The sequence below is a fragment of the Pteropus alecto genome, unplaced genomic scaffold, assembly GCF_000325575.1.
Source record: "Pteropus alecto unplaced genomic scaffold, ASM32557v1 scaffold78, whole genome shotgun sequence".
Taxonomy (NCBI): Eukaryota; Metazoa; Chordata; class Mammalia; order Chiroptera; family Pteropodidae; genus Pteropus; species Pteropus alecto.
The window spans coordinates 9173916-9191668 of record NW_006443124.1 but is presented as its reverse complement, the minus strand read 5'-3'; positions in this window follow the sequence as shown (position 1 = coordinate 9191668).

Below are 17753 nucleotides of genomic sequence, written 5' to 3'. Positions count from 1 at the left end.
ACACAGAGAGACAGAGACAGAGAGAGAGAGACAGAGAGAGAGAGACAGAGACAGAGAGAGAGACAGAGAGAGAGACAGAGAGAGAGACAGAGAGAGAGAGAGAGCCAGAGAGAGAGAGAGAGAGACAGAGAGAGAGAGAGAGAGACAGAGAGAGAGAGAGACAGAGAGAGTGTGTGTGTGTGTGTGTGTGTGTGGCTTCTGCAGTCCATTTGCTGGTGCCATTTACATTTCTGGACCTGTGATCATGTTTTTCTGGACTTGAGAGGCTTAGAGACTCTTGGTTTCCAAGGCCCCAAAGTTAGGGGGCCCTCAGCTGGATTCTGAAGTCTTTCAAATTCTTCTTGTTGACTTCCCTTGTATATCATCCCCCAAATCAGGAGGCCCCTGGGAATGAAGTTCCCTAAGGTGTAAGCTGGGGATTCCCTAAAGAAGAAAATTTCAAAACTGTTTTTGGTGGTGGGATCCATTTTTACAAATGAAATGAAACTGTCTCTTTAAAATTAAGATTCTGCCTTAGAAAGCTGCTTTGGTTAAAACAGGGGCGAGGACCAGACCCTTATCCCTCTGCTCTTTCTACCCGCTTTGGCAGTTCCCGAAGTACCACTGTACAACTCTAGGCTTCTTTGGAAGATGATTTGTAAACCTCCTAAGCCAGGTGCCCTCTGGATAAAGGTGTGGCGATGAAGGTCACAGCTCTAGAACCAGGCTGCCTGGGTTCAGTTCCTGGATCTGCCACTTGCTAGCTCTTGTGACCTTGAGCATGTTTCTTAATCTCTCCAAGTCCCCTTTTCTCATCTGTAAAATGGGCCTAGTAAGAATACCTACCTCATAGATTTGTTATGAAGATTAAATTTGTTAATCCATGCAGAGGGTTTAAAACAATGACTAGCACGTGGGCTAAAAAATTAACAATTATTAACAGGAAATTCCTGAGCTTTTAAAAGTCTCTAGCATCCAAAGAAATTCATTCTGATGGTGAGTACTGAAGCTACGGTAGATGTTGGGAGAGAGATTCTAGGGTGGAGAGAGGGCCTCCCTTCAAACTCTCAGGGTCACCTCCAGGTCAGATCAGCCCCGCTCTTATGGGTAATGATCTTGTTTGCAGATGAGTCACAGTGGAGACCTGTGTCTTTCCCCCAACTCTTTGCTAGCACTGAAGTTGAGCAGGATTAATCAAGGTGTTGAGTTGTGTCATTTTCCTGCCTCCGCCTGGGGCAGGACTGGTGACTAGCTCTCAATTTGGGCTGTGGCACAGCTCGGGTGAGAGAGGGGGTGGTGGCCCAGCCAGGAGGCCTGTTTAGAGTAACTGGACTGACAGGACGTGAGGACAGATTTGAGAACCCCGGCCCCCTGTCCTCTTCCCTTCCTCTGTGGGAAGAACCGAACAGTTATGATGAGGGACATCACTTCTGTCGTTAGGCTCGCCTCTTATTAGCTCTTGAAGATACTCAGGGTACCTCCTTTCATTCCCATTGTACAGATGGGATAGCTGAGGCCTGGAGAGTTGAAGATGCTTGTGTGGCCGATTTTAGGTCAGAACCCATGGTCCCCTGACCATGTTCTGAGGTCTCGGCGGATCTTCTTCAGGTTGGCCTCAGGAGTCATGACCACGATGGAGAGCAGGGCTGGAGGACTGGAGGCAGGCACAGCGTGAGAGTGTTCTGTTTATTCTGTTTCTGGTGAAAAGGCCCCTGCCTGCCCCCCGGGTCCTCTGGTCCCATGGGTCCTCTGGTCCTATGCCTGCTGTTTAGTAGGCACTCAGCGGTGCTCGGAGGTACATGATTGAACTGTCTAGTGTTCCTAGATTGAATCGTGACTTATGTTTCACAACTGGTAGAGCTGTGCATTCTGCTGCAGTGTAAAAATGGTTAAATTTCCATCAGGGTAGAAAGTAAAGACTACTGTCAATTAAGGCATCTATCTTATGGCGGGACCCACCACTGCTCCCTCCAGCTCATCTACACCAGTCCTAAAAGGTCTCACCCTACCTGGCTCATGCAGGTCATCAATGATTTCTTGGTTTCTCTGTCCCAGGGAAGAAATCTTGACTCAGAAAACAGGCTTGTCTTCCAGAACATTCTTCACTGCAGCTGCACACTAGACTACCACTGCTGTCTTCCTCTGAGGATCATTCTTGGTGTCAGCCTGGTATTCAAGGTGTGATGGGGCTGGGGGGATGTGCCCTCTGAAGGACCTCCTAGATCACAGGGTTGGTGGCCTTGGCTCTCTAGCTTTCCACATGCTTTCCTGCGGCTTGCTGTGGGAGCTGCCAGGGCACCTGCTCCCTGCAGTGAAAAAGAAAGCCACTTAAGCTTCCCTTGGCTTGGGGCCCCTCGTACACTTGTCTTACATGCACAGACCCAGGTCAGGGGTCAAGGCTGTGCCGGTCTGTGGAGCTCAGAGCTCTTCTGTAACCACGCTATTGTTCAAGTTGGTGAGCTTCTCAGAGGGACGAAACCATGGGCTGACTTCATTTGACAGGTAAACTGAGGCACTAGGCACTTGGATGGACTTTTAGAATGACAACATCAGGACTGCAAGAGTAACGTGTTCATTGGTACCACTGTGTGCCAGACAGTGCTAGATGGAGGATTTCTGGGGCCTGAGCATCCTGGGCTGTTACCCTGTGCGTGCTGCCTCCTGCCAGCAGCATTTCTGCAGGGCAGAGCCCCATGCTGTGCCAGTTCCCATCCTGCGGTCAGACTGCAGAGTAGGGCTAATGGAGGCAGCCCCAAGGTCATGAAGATAGGGAGGCTGGTTACCACATCCTCTGCCTTTGCTCAAGGTGTCAACTCATCCAAACCAGATTTGGTTTTATCGTGGGGAAATTTCAAAATTGAATGAGATTTCAAAATAATTATTTCACAGATATTTCAAAATTAGCAGACCTAAAACCCTATACTGTCAACTGATCTGGGCCTGGGCTAGGCCAGGACGCTGCTTGGCCCCTCATGCCTGCCCCTCTCCCCAAGCCTTGCTATAGCTCTGCAGAATTGGGCTCCAGGGTGAAATCTTACCTAATCCTAGGATGGTGTTATTGGCCATGCAGAACAGCACATTCTGAGCAAAAGCCCAGGGTACACTGGTGCAGCATCCTTTGATGGTGGCTGGGACATTGGCCTTGGAGCTGAGCCTTAACACAGTGTGGGGCTCTGCCCTGGGGAAATACTGCTGGCAGGAGGCACCACTTGGCTGACTGCTCTTGGAGAATCCCCTTTTCTCTCTCAGGCCTCAGTCTCTCTCCCTGAACAAGAACGGTGATGGAGGTTTACACCGGGAGGTCTCCATCAGTCTGTAATTCCAGGCTGAAAGTCTTACACAGCACTATGCTCATTCCTTCTTGCCAGTTTCTTAAGCCATGGCTCTTCCTAGGTCCATCCTGGCCCACCTGGAACAAACCAAGCTTCCCTGGGAACCTGCCTGCCTTGTCCACTCCAGCACACAGTGCTTTTCCCTCCTTAGGGTTCACGTTGACTTATTCACTGGGCACAGGGCCTGCCTTGTGCTATGATGTGTGTGTGGTGTGTGTGCGCACTTTCCCCATTGAGACTGGGTGCTCACTAGGAATGGACCCCAACTGTTTTCCTTCTCATATCTTTGCCATGCCCTTAGCCATGGTTCGTGGACATTTTTGGAGACCACAAACATGACAAACAATGTGGCAGAATCACGATGGCCTCTGCAGTGAAATAGCCCATGGATCATGTATTTCCCTTGAGTTCTAACAGCTTTTCTTGGGACCTGGTATTAAGTGAATGTCAAGAATCTATCATGCTCTGGCAATTGCATGGCCTCTCCCCCCTGCGGATTGCCGTGGTGTAGCTGTCCTCTTTCCTGAGGTCCACTGGGACAAGTAAGGAACAAGAATGGGGATGGGGGCGAGTGCGGGCTCGCTGCTTAGATTTTTCACTACTGTTCCCCAGTTTTTCCCAGAGAAAGGTTCGAAGTGGGTCTGAAGAGGATGGGAGCAGCTCAGCCAATGCTGTGGTTTCAGCCTGCTGGCTGGGCCTACAAATGTTCAGATTATGGAAACGAGGTCCTTTTCTTCCTGTGCTGGAGATGGGCCCCGGAAAGCTAGCATCAGCCTCTTCTGTTGGGAGGGCGGGAGGAAGCATGCACTGCAGATACTGTGAAGTCTGCAGGTTTCACTCAGTTAGGATTTGTCATCTGGCAAACAGTCAAGTATCTGCCATACCTGTCCATGTCAGCTGCAGCCGCCATGGCCAATCCGCGTGATGAAGTATCCAGTCAAGTTTTGGCAATTCCGTAGGTGTGGCAATCTTGGTTCTTGCAAGGGGCCAGTGGGGAGCATTGCGACAGAGGGCCTTGTGCCGGGCCTGCAGGACGCCCCAGGAGGGAGGCGGAGGGCACCCTTGACAGTTGACATCTGTGTCAACAGCGCACAGTGACACACCGGGGGAGGACGAGCCTGTGCTTGGCAGGCCAACAATGGGCTGATTGATGAAATGAACTTTTCCCTCAAAGGTCCCACCACTGCCAGGGGTGCCTGGGCTGACAGTGGTCCGCCTGCTGCCCCCTGGGGGTACCTTTGGCGGGCTCAGCACAGGACAGGTATCAGTGTTGGAACCTGATGGGGTCACAACTTGCCCATGATCCTCTGTGAGCCTACTCTGGGGAGAGGGGCAAGTCTAGGGCTTCCTTAGCATGCAGGAACAAAGGCCTGGTGGCCCAGGGGTGGTGTATGCTGTGTGGGCGGGAGTGGCTGGGCTCTCAGTGTATCCTCAGCACCTCTCATCTGACATGAGGAGGGAGGCGCCTCACGAGCTGCTGGAAAGATACGTCTGTCCTCCCACAAAATATGGCTCAGTTTGTGGGGTTGCAAGTATTCCCCTGAAACCTTAGCCACACTACACTTCTGAGTTCAGTTCAGCATTAAGGATGAAAGTCTTTGCCCTTCTTCTTGCCTCACCCCTCTTTTTACGCATCCACACATGTATGTACGCGCGCACACACACACACACACACACACACACACACACACACACACACCGCCCCCCCCTCCCCCCGCCTTGCCTGCTGAGGCTGCATGACTCAGGTCAGCCAGGACCTCAGACTGCCCAAGGCCATGGTGCTGGGAGACTCTATCTAGAGATGTAGATATTGAGGCGTAGTAGGTCTCAGGCAATGGGACCCTTCCAATGGGAACTGCCCCACCTACTTTTTTTTTCTTGTGCTGTATCCTCAGATGAAATAAGCCCAAACAGACTTAAGTTACTTAGCAGGTCCCTCAAGACTTCTGACTCTCTCAGGATCTCACTGTTACCATCCGCTCAATAAAGGCAATAGTATCAGCTCAGTGTGGATCTCAGGGTTGTTGACTGAGTTCCCAGAGAGCAAAGGAGAAAGGGTCTTTTTAGAGCCAGGCAGGAGACTAGACAGGTCTTCGAAAACCTGTTTGTCCATTTCAACTTCTGTTTAAAACTTTTCAATGCTCCTTCAGTGGTAAGTTTCAGTAGTTGCTCTCAGGACAGACTAAAATGCTTATCAAAGTCCTGTCCCTAATCATCTTGGTTCTTCAGTGTCATACTATGCCCCTACTCCTTGTTTTTTGCAACCCAGCCATGCTGACCTCTTTCCACAATATCTAACATACGAAGGCTTCGTGGCGGGATAGAGCATGGAGCCTACCAGCTGTTTTGCTGGGAAAGCCTTTCCTCTCACATCCCCTCCCTCTTGCCTTTTTTTACCTAGTTAACTCCCGTCAATCCTTCAGTTCTTAGAACAGTTGTCCCTGTAGATATTTTCTATTTTGTTTTATTTCATACATCATAAACATAATTGTCTTACAGATTGTGTGAGGATTATATTTTCTGATGTGTTTGTGAATTTGTTTTGGTTGTCAGGTTCATGGCATCTTATTTCCTCATGTGTCTGGTTATTTTCGACTGTGTGGTAGCCATTAACTTTGAAAAAGATTTTAGGGACAATTTTTTTGGAAAAGATTTTCATTTGCTTCCACTAGGTTTTAGGAGTGCTACCAGTTAATTCAAACTTAACATTCCTTGAATGCTTAGATTATATGAACCATGAGCCACAGACCCACAGCGGGTTAGTTTATTTCTGGTTCACCCTCACTGTGAGGGAGAAGCCCTTTAGAGTTCAGCTTTACTGTAGGGAGAATTAAACTCCCTACCATGGGTGAGACCTAGGTTCCACTTTTGTCTCTCTCATCCTAGAAGGTCACCACAGTTCTAATTCAACTTTGCATCTGTTTCTTCTAGATCAGAAAATGACCTCAGGGCAAAAGGAGCTTTGAAATCTTATCTTTCTATATCCTCTCCTATTTGTAGATTTTGGTTTGGTAATTCTTCATGATCTTATTAGCTTTTTGATTCTTTTTAGAAGATCAAAAATATTCAGGGTTTTTATTTTTCATTGAGATATAATTAATACACACAACATATTTCAGATATAAAACAACATGATTCAATATCTGTATATAATATGAAATGGTCACCACAATAAGTCTAGTTAACATTTGTAGCCATGCATAGTTCCAGTTTTTTTCCTTGTGATCAGAACTTTTACATTCACTCTTAGCATCTTTCAGATAGACAACATAGCATTGTTAACTCTAGTCACCGTGCTGCACATCACATCTCCATGACTTATTTATCATTCAGGGATTTTACTGTGTCCTTTGTGAGAGGCCAGTTCATATTAGCTCACTCCTCTTGTGAGAGCAGAAGTCTCTTGGTATAATTGCAAGTTCCCCAAGGCAACCTTCTCTGACTTCTAGCGTGGATCTGAATACTGGATCTCCCATTATATCCTCTTCTGGTACAATGATCTCTCTTTACTAGTTCTCACAATGATTATACTTCTGAGTTCATTCGTGTGATTATTTGACTAACTCCAGACTATAAATGCATTCAGGCAGGGGAAGGGCCTGTTAACCTAAAAATGAAAGGCCAAAGTGAGAGGCAACAAGCATTTATTTGAGATCAGAAGAATAGCTATTTGAGAATCCCTGATTCCAAAAGAAACTCAAATGACATTCTGATTAGGAGACAAAGGCGAGGGGTATTTATGAGAAAGAGAACAGGAACAATTATATCAATAGAAAGAGAGTATTTCTATTGGTGCAGATAAGCTAACATAGTGATGCTAATTTTCAGCAGTGTTTTTAATTTTCAGTGTGGTAGTCATCAGTCTGATAGTCACAGTATGTTTCCTCGTTATCTTTGCAAACACTTCTTTGGGGCATGATATTTCTTTAGGCCAGTCAAAGGGTTATTTTGCCCCTTTTTAACAGTCCAAAGGTTCAAAGCACAAGATACACAAGGCGGTTCCTCCGGGACGGCAGCTCCAGCTCCATTTTAAAGTGGCTCCCTTTAGTATTATTGTTTTTTACAGGCCCATGTCTTTTTGGGTCACCACTGTATCCTTGGTACCTAGAGCAGTGCCTGATATGTAGTTTGTACTCAAGAGCTATTTATTATTGTAATGACCTCTACTTCCTCCACTTAGTCCATCAAGTTTGTTTTTGTGCAACTTTTTGCCATTAAACATGCAACTCGGTTATCTCCTACTTTATATTTTGGATACCTTAAGGGCCAGGATGACTCTAACATACATGTGATAATTAAGAGCTTTAAACTCAGAGTCCTGGCTTTTATCCCTTTTCCTTCCTAGCTATACGGTCTTATGTAAGACTTAACTTCTCTGACCTTCATCTTCCTCATCTGTAAATTGAGAATAATATTCGTGTCTATTTTATTGGATTGCCTTGAGCATCAATCGAAATGATGCCGAGTATAATGGATGACTGTGATGGGTGAAGTGGATTGACACTAAGCATCCACTGAGGGCTCAGAAGAATATGAGAAAATGTTAGTGGAAACTGGAAGAAAGGGGATCCTTGGTACATAGTGGCAGAAAACTTAGAGGCAGTCGTAGCAGTGACAGCACTTTCATATTCCTGGATTGCAGCTCTGGCAGTGTGATCTTGAAGTCAATAGTTGCGGTGGCAGCTTCTTGATTCCCTATGAAATCAGGAATGAGCGAGGCTCTGGGAATAGTCCATCCTGAGGCACAATTTCATTTCATCTATGAACCTGTGAATTTCAGTAAACAGGTTTTCTGCTCCAAAGATACAATGATTGAACAGGCATAGGATAACAGTCACTGGTCCCAAGCAATTCTGAAATCGAGCTGGGCAAACTCCATTTGGTTTCAAGACCACTTCTGTGATTCCTGGCTCCACCCTCTGAGTCATTCTTCCTCTTTTATTAAAGGTAGCATGTGTTTACAGCTGAGGGGTTTTATCAGCTTGCTTCTCGCCTGGAGAATTTTAGAGGTCATACAGCCTTCCTTCATTTTTGTCCCCTCTCCATCCACTTTAGTACAAACTGGCAGCTGTTTCTGCTGGTATACCGTTCTCAAGAACCTTGTAGGTCTCCGCCACAGGTCTTTCCTAGAAAATCTCATCACTATTTTTGCTGAGATGGCTGAGGGGATCTGTGAGTCACATACTTAATCTTTTCAAAGAGTCTTGTAGTGTGACTGAATACTCTGATCTTTTGATCTTTTTGAGATACTAGCATAAGATTGTTCAGCCGCATCCTCAGTTTTTACCGTAGAACATGCTTTCTTGACAGAGAAGCTCTTAATTTTAGTGTCTTTTGAAATCCAGGAAGGCTGAGAATTTCTCAAATCATCAAGTCCTGGTTCCTTCTTGTTTACCAGTTCTTCCTTCAGTTTCTCTCTCCCCTTCTGTATTTTACTCTAAGCAGCAAAGATCAACTTGGCCACGCCTTCAACACTTTCTTTGGCATTCCCCTCAGCTCAATGTACAAGTTCATCACGTGCAAGGTCGGCTTTCCACGTAACTTCAGGGCACAATTTCATGAAAGTTTCCCCCCACCGTATAACAAGGATCCTCTTTTCTTCCACTTTCCACTAACGTTTCCTTGTTTCCTTCTGAATCCCTGCTGGGAGCACCTTTAATATTCGTATTTCTACTAGTCTTTCTGTTCACAACAATGTATTCTCTGTGGTGATTTAGGTTTTCCCTACCACAGCCCTAATCTCTCTTGAGTCTTTACTAGTAGAGCTGTTCACATCCATATTTCTCCTAGTAGTCTCTTGAAAGCACTCTAGGATTTTCTGTCATGCTCCTCAAAATTCTGCCAGTCTGTGCCACTGCCTGATTCCAAAGTCACTTCCATTCTTGTAGGAAGCAAACTTCTCCCCACTTCTGCTACCGAAGTAGGCATTTTCCTATGGCTGCTATAAAAAAAATTACCACGACACAACTTGATCATAGTTCTGGAGGTCAGAAATCTGAAATGGCTCCCGCTGGGCTGAATCAAGGTATCAGCAGGGCCTTATTCCTCCTGGAGGCTCTAGGGGAGAATCCATTTTCTTGCCTTTTCTGGCTTCTAGGGGCTGCCTGCGTTCCTCGGCTCATGGACCCTTCCATCTTGAACCTGTGAAATTCATTGAACGAGTTTCCACTCCCAAAATAGAATGGTGGAACAGGCATAGGATAACAGTTATAGAAATTTCTGTTCAAAAAGGGGGAGAATGAAAAGAAAAAATGTTGCCAGTACCACGCACTGCTGAGATCCAGCTGGGAAAACTCTATTTGGTTTCAAGACTTTCTTCGTGAGCCTCGGCTCCATCCTCTGAGTCATCCTTCCTTTTCCATTAAGGGTAGCATGTGTCTGAGATGAGTTTTATCAGCCCGCTTCTTATCTGGAGAATTTTGGAGGTTGTACTGCCGTCTTTCATTTGGAGGTCATACAGCTTTCCTACAGCAATAGCTGGTCATATCTTTCTCATATGGCATCATTCCAACACGGACTCTGCTGCCTCCATCTGCTGCATTTAAGGACCCTTGCAATTACACTGGGCCCACCTAGGTAATCTAGGATAATCTCCTTATCTTAAAGTCAGTCAATTTGTAACTGTAATTCCATCTGCTACCTTAATTCCCCTTTCCACAAAATGTAAAATATTCACAGGTTCTGGGTTTAAGACATGGATATTCTTGGGAGGCCATTACTCTGGCAGCCACACTTGACTTCAGATTTGTCAGGTAGGCTCAATGGAGATCTGGGAGTCTTTCTGGAGTCTTTTCCTACAGCGTGTTTCTAGCCCTTTCAAAGATTTTGTGAGCATCCAATTTCCTGGCTGTAAGTTTCTTATCCCCTTAGAGCTTCCATTTCTCTGTCTGTAAAATGGGGTGACACAGTTGTGAAGTGGTCCTGGAGAGCAAGGAGGATGGTAGTCCAGCTTCCATTCCTGAGGGAAACATACTGTGGGGACTGAGCAGTTGCTACCCAAGCGGGCTTCATGGAGGCAGCATGAGTTAGTGATAGGCTGTAGGAGTGACCGGACCTCATGGGAAAGGCAAAGGATATTGAACACTTACTATCTGCTAGGCACTGTGCTGGACTTTTTTTTTTTTTTCATAGCAATTATATTATTTAACTTCATCTTTGTTGAAGGAAATGTTCTGTGCTGACCAATATGGTGGCCACTAGCCACATGTGGCTACTGAGCATTTGAAATGTGGCTAGTATGACTGAAGAACTAATAGTTTAATTTTAATTTTAATTTTGATGAATGTTCATTTAATGTAGTGACATGTGACTAGCAGCGGCCATATTGGACAGCACATCTCTGATAGGTTTAAGTTGTCTGAGGTCTCACTGTGGCAGAATCAGGACAATAATGAGGGACGGGTTTGGAGTTTGACAGTTCTCTCATCACACTGCCTGTGACTTCTTTGTGGCTGCTTCTCCTGACCCGAGCCCCAAACTTGAACATTTCAGCTCCCTCTGCTGCCTGGCCAATGGCTAACACCACACCTGTAAGCCTTTTCATAATGCCTGTGCAGCTGTCCACCCTGTGGTTGGGGTCTTCTATCGTTAGGTTATGGTTTTAAGGGAGCCGGTAAGAGATTAGGGAATGTAGGTGGTAGCAGAAGCCAGAATGGTCCAGGCTGATACTGTCTTGGACCCAGCCTTTGAATGCTGGCACCTTGAGATGCCATCAAAGCTCCTTGGCCCCATGTGGGCTTGGCATCGTCCTGGAGCCCACTTCCCCAGAGGCTACTGCATGTCACTTGTTAGCTCAGAGCCATTGGTGTTTGCCCTCTTGGGGTCTTCTTTTCTGCTGTGCCTGCGTAATTGCCTTTCTTGGCACAGGTAAGAGCAGGTGGTGTTGCAGGGGTGGAGGTTGGCAGGGCCGTGCAGTGGGGACTCGTAGCACTGGGGATGCCAGGGCCTCCTGAAGCAGGCTGCTCATCTCCAAGCCCCCGCCTCTGGCCCCATGGGTGGCTTGGCAGAGCTAAGGAGCTGTGTATGATGGGGAACGACCTGTGGTTGGTGAGGGTAGGGATCCTGGCAGAGGCCGGCCAAACATTTGCCCAGGTAGAGGTTTCAAGTGTATGGTTTAGGGGATGTGCCTGAACTAATCCTGTTATTAGCTGGATTATCTCTTCAAACTGAGAACCAGCTTCTGTAGGTCCCCTGTGAAATGCTCAGTCAGGAGCAGGGTGATGGGCCGCACCCGGGGCGTGTGCCTGGTATCAGTGAGCCTGCTGCCTGCATGGCAGCCAGGCTGGCTTCTGCTCCTGATCCAGTCACTAGTGCACTCATTCATTTATCCATTAAGTAGCCCTTGGGCACTAGCCGGCCCCTGGGCCTGGAGATGGATGCTAGAGACCTGAAGGTGAGCTGAACCATATGGGGGTCTCACAGAGACAGAAACAAATGGAAGACTGCAAAATGGTAAAACAGGGGTGGGAACAGAGAGATGGGGAGATTCAGGATGAAAGGTTGAGATTGGCCGGAGAGGCGGGAGGGACCAGCACATGCGGGGGGGCCTTCAGATTCCTGCTAAGGAAGTTCGACCTCCCTACCTGAGTGATGGAGGCTTCTGACAAGTGTTGGGAAAGGAACGATGTGATCAGATTTGGATGTGAGAAAGGATGGATTAGAAGATACTGACCAGCTTCAGAGTGAGACCACTGAGGGGGCCATTCATTTTTCATCCGGCAAATGATCGAGTTCCTGTTATCTGCCAGGCCCTGTTCTAGGAGCTAGGGATGTATCACTGAACAGAAGAGACAAAATCCCCTGTCCTCGAGGAGCTTACATTCTGGGAGAGAGAGATGGAGGGTGAAGGGAGAGGGAGGGAGGAGGAGGAGGAATGAGAATACATAACAGCTATAACAAACAAGAGAATGAGGTGGTGTGTTAGAAGGTAATAAGCGCTACAGGAAAAAGAAAAAGAGCAGACTGGAGGTTTGGGAAAGGCTGGGGGTGGACAGGGACATCTCACGAGAGGGTGAGATTTGATTAGAGATGTGAAGGAGATGAAGAAGTTACCTCTGTAGCTAGGGAAAGGGACTTTCCAGAAAGAGAGGAGATCCAAAGCAGAAACCCTGAGGCAAGAATGTGTCTGCTGTGTTTGAGGAACAGCTCGAGGCCAGTGTACCTGGAGTGAAGTGGGCACAGCAAGGAGCAGCAGAGTGGGTGGAGAGTTGGCAAAGGGGGTGAGGATGATGTAGAACTGGGGTCCTCATCCTAGTATCCTTGGGCCCCCACGGATAGAGTTGATGGCATCTCAGCTTGGATGGAGAAAATCACGCCTTTGTTTTTGGCAGCCTTTAACTGAAATTTAGCATACCTTTCGATTATGGTTGTAGGCCAAAACCCCACAGAAGTAGGGAAGCCTGTCACTTTATCACCAGGGGAAATGACAGATATTTTTATTACACATTGAAGTTATTTTAGATACCGTGAACTGTTTCTGTTAGTCACTGGTTTGAAATTACAGCAGCTACGAGATCTTATGACTTAATGTACACATATCACTATATAACACATTTTAAAAATTAACTGTTTCAATGTGATTTGCCTCATTTGTCATGTTATGTAATTTTTATGCATGTCAAACATTTCCTTTGGCTCCCCAGACTGCCAGGGGCCCAGGGCATGAAAACAGTGAAGAAGCTCTGGTATGGCGTCTGAGAATCCCCCTGAAGAACTTTGACTCTGAGTAGAACGAGGAGCCATTGCAGGCTCTTGAGCATAGAAGTGACATCTGATTTATACTCTAAAAGGATGATTCTGGCTGTTCTATTGTGCCAAGATTGGCAGGGAAGGGGCAGAGGCTGTTACGGTGATCCTCCAGGTCAGGAATGGGTCAGACCAGCACGGTGGCAGTGGAAGTCATGATAAGGGGTGAATCTGCATGTATTCTGAAGGGAGGCCGCTAGGAATTACTGCTGGATTGGATGTGGGGGTGTGAGAGCAAGGTACCAAGGGTGACTGGCTGCCGTGGTCTAGCTGCCCTTTGAGATGGCATGGACACGGCTCAAGAAGATTTTACAGGGGAGGTGACATTTGAGCTGGAATTACAGGGTGCTTGGTTGGCTGTGTTGTGAGTTCTGCAGATTGCACACATCTCGTCTTCCCACTTTGGTACCCTGGAAGCTTGCCGAGGACACATTGCAGGTCCTCGAAATGATATAACAGTTCAATGCTGGGGTGAAGGTGGACGGTCCATGGAGTTTCTCAGGCTTCTGGCTTCCATGCTAGGAGGATGGCTTTGCCATGACGGAGGTCCTGCCACTCAGGGAAGAACAACAGGCAGAAGGTATTCGGGGGTGCTGACACTTCCAGGCTGGAAAGGCATCAGCCTGTGCTGAGTGGAGGACGCTTGCTTTAGCTCCTCAGTTTTCTGTTTAGCTGGGGTGACCGACTGATGGCTGTGGATTTAATAACTTGGTAAATCAGGGCTTCTCTATGCAGGATAAATTTGGTTGAGATGTAAATATTTTATATCACAGAGTATTAACCGCTTATTAATAGTGTTTTGAGATTCATGTGTTATGTGGATGTAAATATGGACATCACAGAGAGGTCATTTGCTTGCTGGAAACATCTCTGACAGAGCTGTTAATACAGAAATATGTGTCCTGCAGTCAGCTGGCCTTTAGGTAGAGCATTTTACCTATTAAGCAGAAATTAAACACAGGTATAAGTGCTGCTGAATATGCAGCTCCATTTTCTGGATCCTCCACATGCAGACCACCCGGACCTGCCAAGCCCTGTCTACTCTTTGAGATAAAAGAAGGAGTTCTGTGGCTGCAAGGTGTTTGCGGCTTGTGGTGATGCGTGGAGGGCGGGGGAGGGGCTGGGAGAATTGAGACTCCTTCTCTTCTCCACTTAAGTCCAGAGACCGATTGCCCAGAAACGGGGAGAAAGGGAGTCTGCTGCTGACAGCCGCACACCTGGGGTTCACGGATGGAGAGTTCTGCTCTGTTGACTCCTTCTTACTGTGCCTTAGAGACAGAGGTACCATAGTGTCTGTGGACAGTTTGGAGCCTGATGTGGGTCAGCGAATAATGTACAGGTTTTTTTGAGTGCTGAACATCTAGAACTTTGTCTGCATAAAAAATGTGTTCGGTGCAAAACTTCGGGCAGGTGACCCATGGGAAAACAAATATTTCTTGAATGGCCCAAAGGTGTTGAATTTAGGGGGCACTTGGAGTAAGTCCATCCATCCCTCCAGTGTACTGAGTGCCAGGCACCGGAGAGATAGCAGAGAGCAAAATAAAAACCACTGCCAGCATGGAGCTTACGTACTACTGGGGAAATCAAATACTAGATAAACAAACAAACAGATAGTGTATCCAGATATCAGAATAGTTTTATCACCCAAATTTAAATGATCTCTGTATCCTTTTTCAAATTTTTATTGTTTGTTTAAAAATAGATACACATGTAGACACATCTCTCAGTGTGTTCATAACTGTCATATCTTGGTTTCCTGGAAAATTGGCAGCTCCTGGCTCTCTAGATAGCTTTCTTTTCTCATCCTGCATGGAAGTCTTTCCGTAATGATTCACTGTGTTCCGTGTTCCCTAACTCTGAAGGCAAGAGAGTATGCGATACGTTTTTGTGGTAACTCCTGACTGTCGTCATGCCTGTTCCGGGCTGTGATCTCGGGGACAGACAGCCTCTGCGAGTGGGGTCCACTGTTTGCACGAATGGTCCCAGGGGCTATCTTTTCTGCGTCCTTGAATCTGCCTTTTATAATTCCCTCTCTCTTCTCCGCTAGCAGGCTGCCGCGGCTAGCTTGGGCTCGGTCCTCCTCTCTTCGTAGCCAGATATCGCAGCACTCACACAGAAACAATCCAGCATTGGCTCATGTCTTCAGAGAGAAAGCCAGTTAGTGAATCAATAAGCATCTTCATCATTTTACCTTGATGTTTCAAGAATTGTTTGTCAGCAAAGTCGTAGGCAGTGAGCAGAGGCACATCCATGTTGAGAGTCGAGGGACCTCTCCTGGCCAAGGCAGCTGTGAAATTGGCACAATGGGTGGCTCGGGGGACGTTTTCTGGGAGGGAGTGGGGAGAACAGGAGGTTCGGTGGAGCAGAGTCTGCATAGAGCCTTCAGGGCGTCACCTGCCTCTGTGGTGCCACGGTCCCAGCCCTGCAGGACCGGCCCATTTCTGCGTGAGGCCCCTGGGCGAATGGTCCTCCCAAGATTTCATTTTCCTGGGGCACCTAAACCCACGCCGTCCAAGACAGTAGCCGCCTGTCCTGGGAGGCTTTTGAACACTTAAAATGTGACCAGTGGCACTGAGATGCTGAATTTTAAATATTTAAAATTTTTAATCAATTTAAATTTAATTTAAAAAACAAGTATAGCCTGTTAGCAGGGAAGAGAGAGACAACTATAAAAGGCAGATCCAAGGACTCAAAACTTTTAAGTGTTTTTGAAACAACTTGGGGATGTGAATTTACTTTTACAAATGTAAATTTTATGAGACCTGAATACTGATCCAGTATTTCTGAGGAAAATCTAGCATCTAAATTAATGTGCTATAAGCATACAATGAACACCAGAGTTCAAATACATACAAAAGTGAAATATTTCACTAATAACTTTATATTTATTACATATTGAAATGATAATATCTGGAGTATAGTGGGTTAAATAAACCATATTATTAAAATTTCATCTGTTTACTTTTTAAAATGTGACTTCTAGAAAACTAAAAATTATATATGTGACTTGCTTTATATTACTGTTGGACAGCACTGATCTAGACCCTTCTCTGGCCCTTGTTCGGGTCTGAGGCTATTACAGAATTTGATGGGGGTTGAGCCTACCGTTTATTGGACACATATCACTCACATGCACCAGCCTCTGTGCTAAGACCTTTACGTGGTTTTGGTCCTCCCGAGGGTCTTGTGAGGTAGTTATTAGTATCCCCATTTAAAATGCAAGGACACTGAGTCTCAGAGTGGTGAAGTGACTTGCTCTAGGTGGCACCGATAATGCGGAGCAGAGCTGGAACCCTAGAATTGGACAGGCCTGGGTTAAGGCCCCTGTCATAACCACTGTGACACATTTTCCCACTCCAGCCCATGAGTTCAGTGCCCACGCTGGGGCTCAGTAACCCAGAGCAGGATCAGCAAGTGTCCAGAAAGACTGTAAGAACCCCTGGGGAATCATGCCTTTGGGTTCCTCCCTGTGGGCCCACTTTGGGGAGGAGGTGAGCCCTGGGCGCACCTGGGGAGCAGCACCACCCCGCTTTGAGGGGTGACAGGGCACCTCAGGGCACAGTCTCCCGTTCTAGCAGCTTAGCTGAAGCCCGCATCCCGGCTGCAGCCATCTCCCGTTTTGCGGTGGAGTGTTTTCACCAGCAGCACGAGCTGTCATTCTCGTTTCACAAATGAGCAAATTCTTAGAAGGATGAAATGACTCCCCCTGGATCAGAATCAGAGCTGGTACTAGAACTTAGGGTTCTGGTTCCAAGTTTAGAGTTCTTTCTACTAACTAAATCTGGCTTCAAACAAAGACAAAATAAAAGTTCTTGTAGGGCCTGTGGTTTGGGGGCAAGTCCCAGAACATCACCTTCATGGTGCCCGAAATGCTTTTATGAGGACATAATTTCTTTTGGGTAAGTTAACCTCTCCTCTGAGTGAGTGGGTTTCTGAATGAGTGAAGGGCCATGGTGACGTGGCTGGGCGGGGACCAGGGCAGGGTGGCAAGTGGGTAAGACAGGGCTGCTCAAGATGGGAAAGGGTGCAGGAGGCGAGTGGGCCACCTAGACCCAGGTTTGGCTCCCACTATGCCATTTCTGAGGCTGCTGACCTCTTTCCTGGAGGCTCATTATTTTCTCTGGACACCTGAGCACAGACGGCTGCCAGGTAGGACTTCCTGGGAGGAAGAAGGTCCTGGGCTTGCCTGGATCTTGCGTCTAGGTTCACGTGGACCTTGGACCGTGTCCTGACACTCTCATTTGCTACCCATGGGATCTGAGGCATGTTCCTTCACCTCTCTGAACTTCAGTTTCCTCATCTGTAGAATGGGGTTTTCCCTTGAAGGGTGAGTGTTAGCACAGAGTCTGTGAAACGCCTGGCACCTGGTGGTACAGTCAACACTGGCGCTCAATCGCATGTAGCACCCATTCTTCTTTGGGACCCTCTGTATCTCTCCACGGGACACTGGAGGCCTAGGAAAAATGCTGCAGACTGGGGGTCCCAAGCCTGGAAGGTAGGAAACAGGACTGTGAAGTTCTCCCTGGGTACAAATCTTGTGCCCCATCCAGCCGTTTTAGTTTGCTCACCATAAAATCTGGTAGCACCACCAGGATGCTAGGAAAGGGTCGACAGGGCTGCAAAATTCAGAAGATTCAGAGGTTGTTTCTGCTGAATTGGAGGGAAGAGACCCCCTATGGGAAAATGTATTCCTAGTGT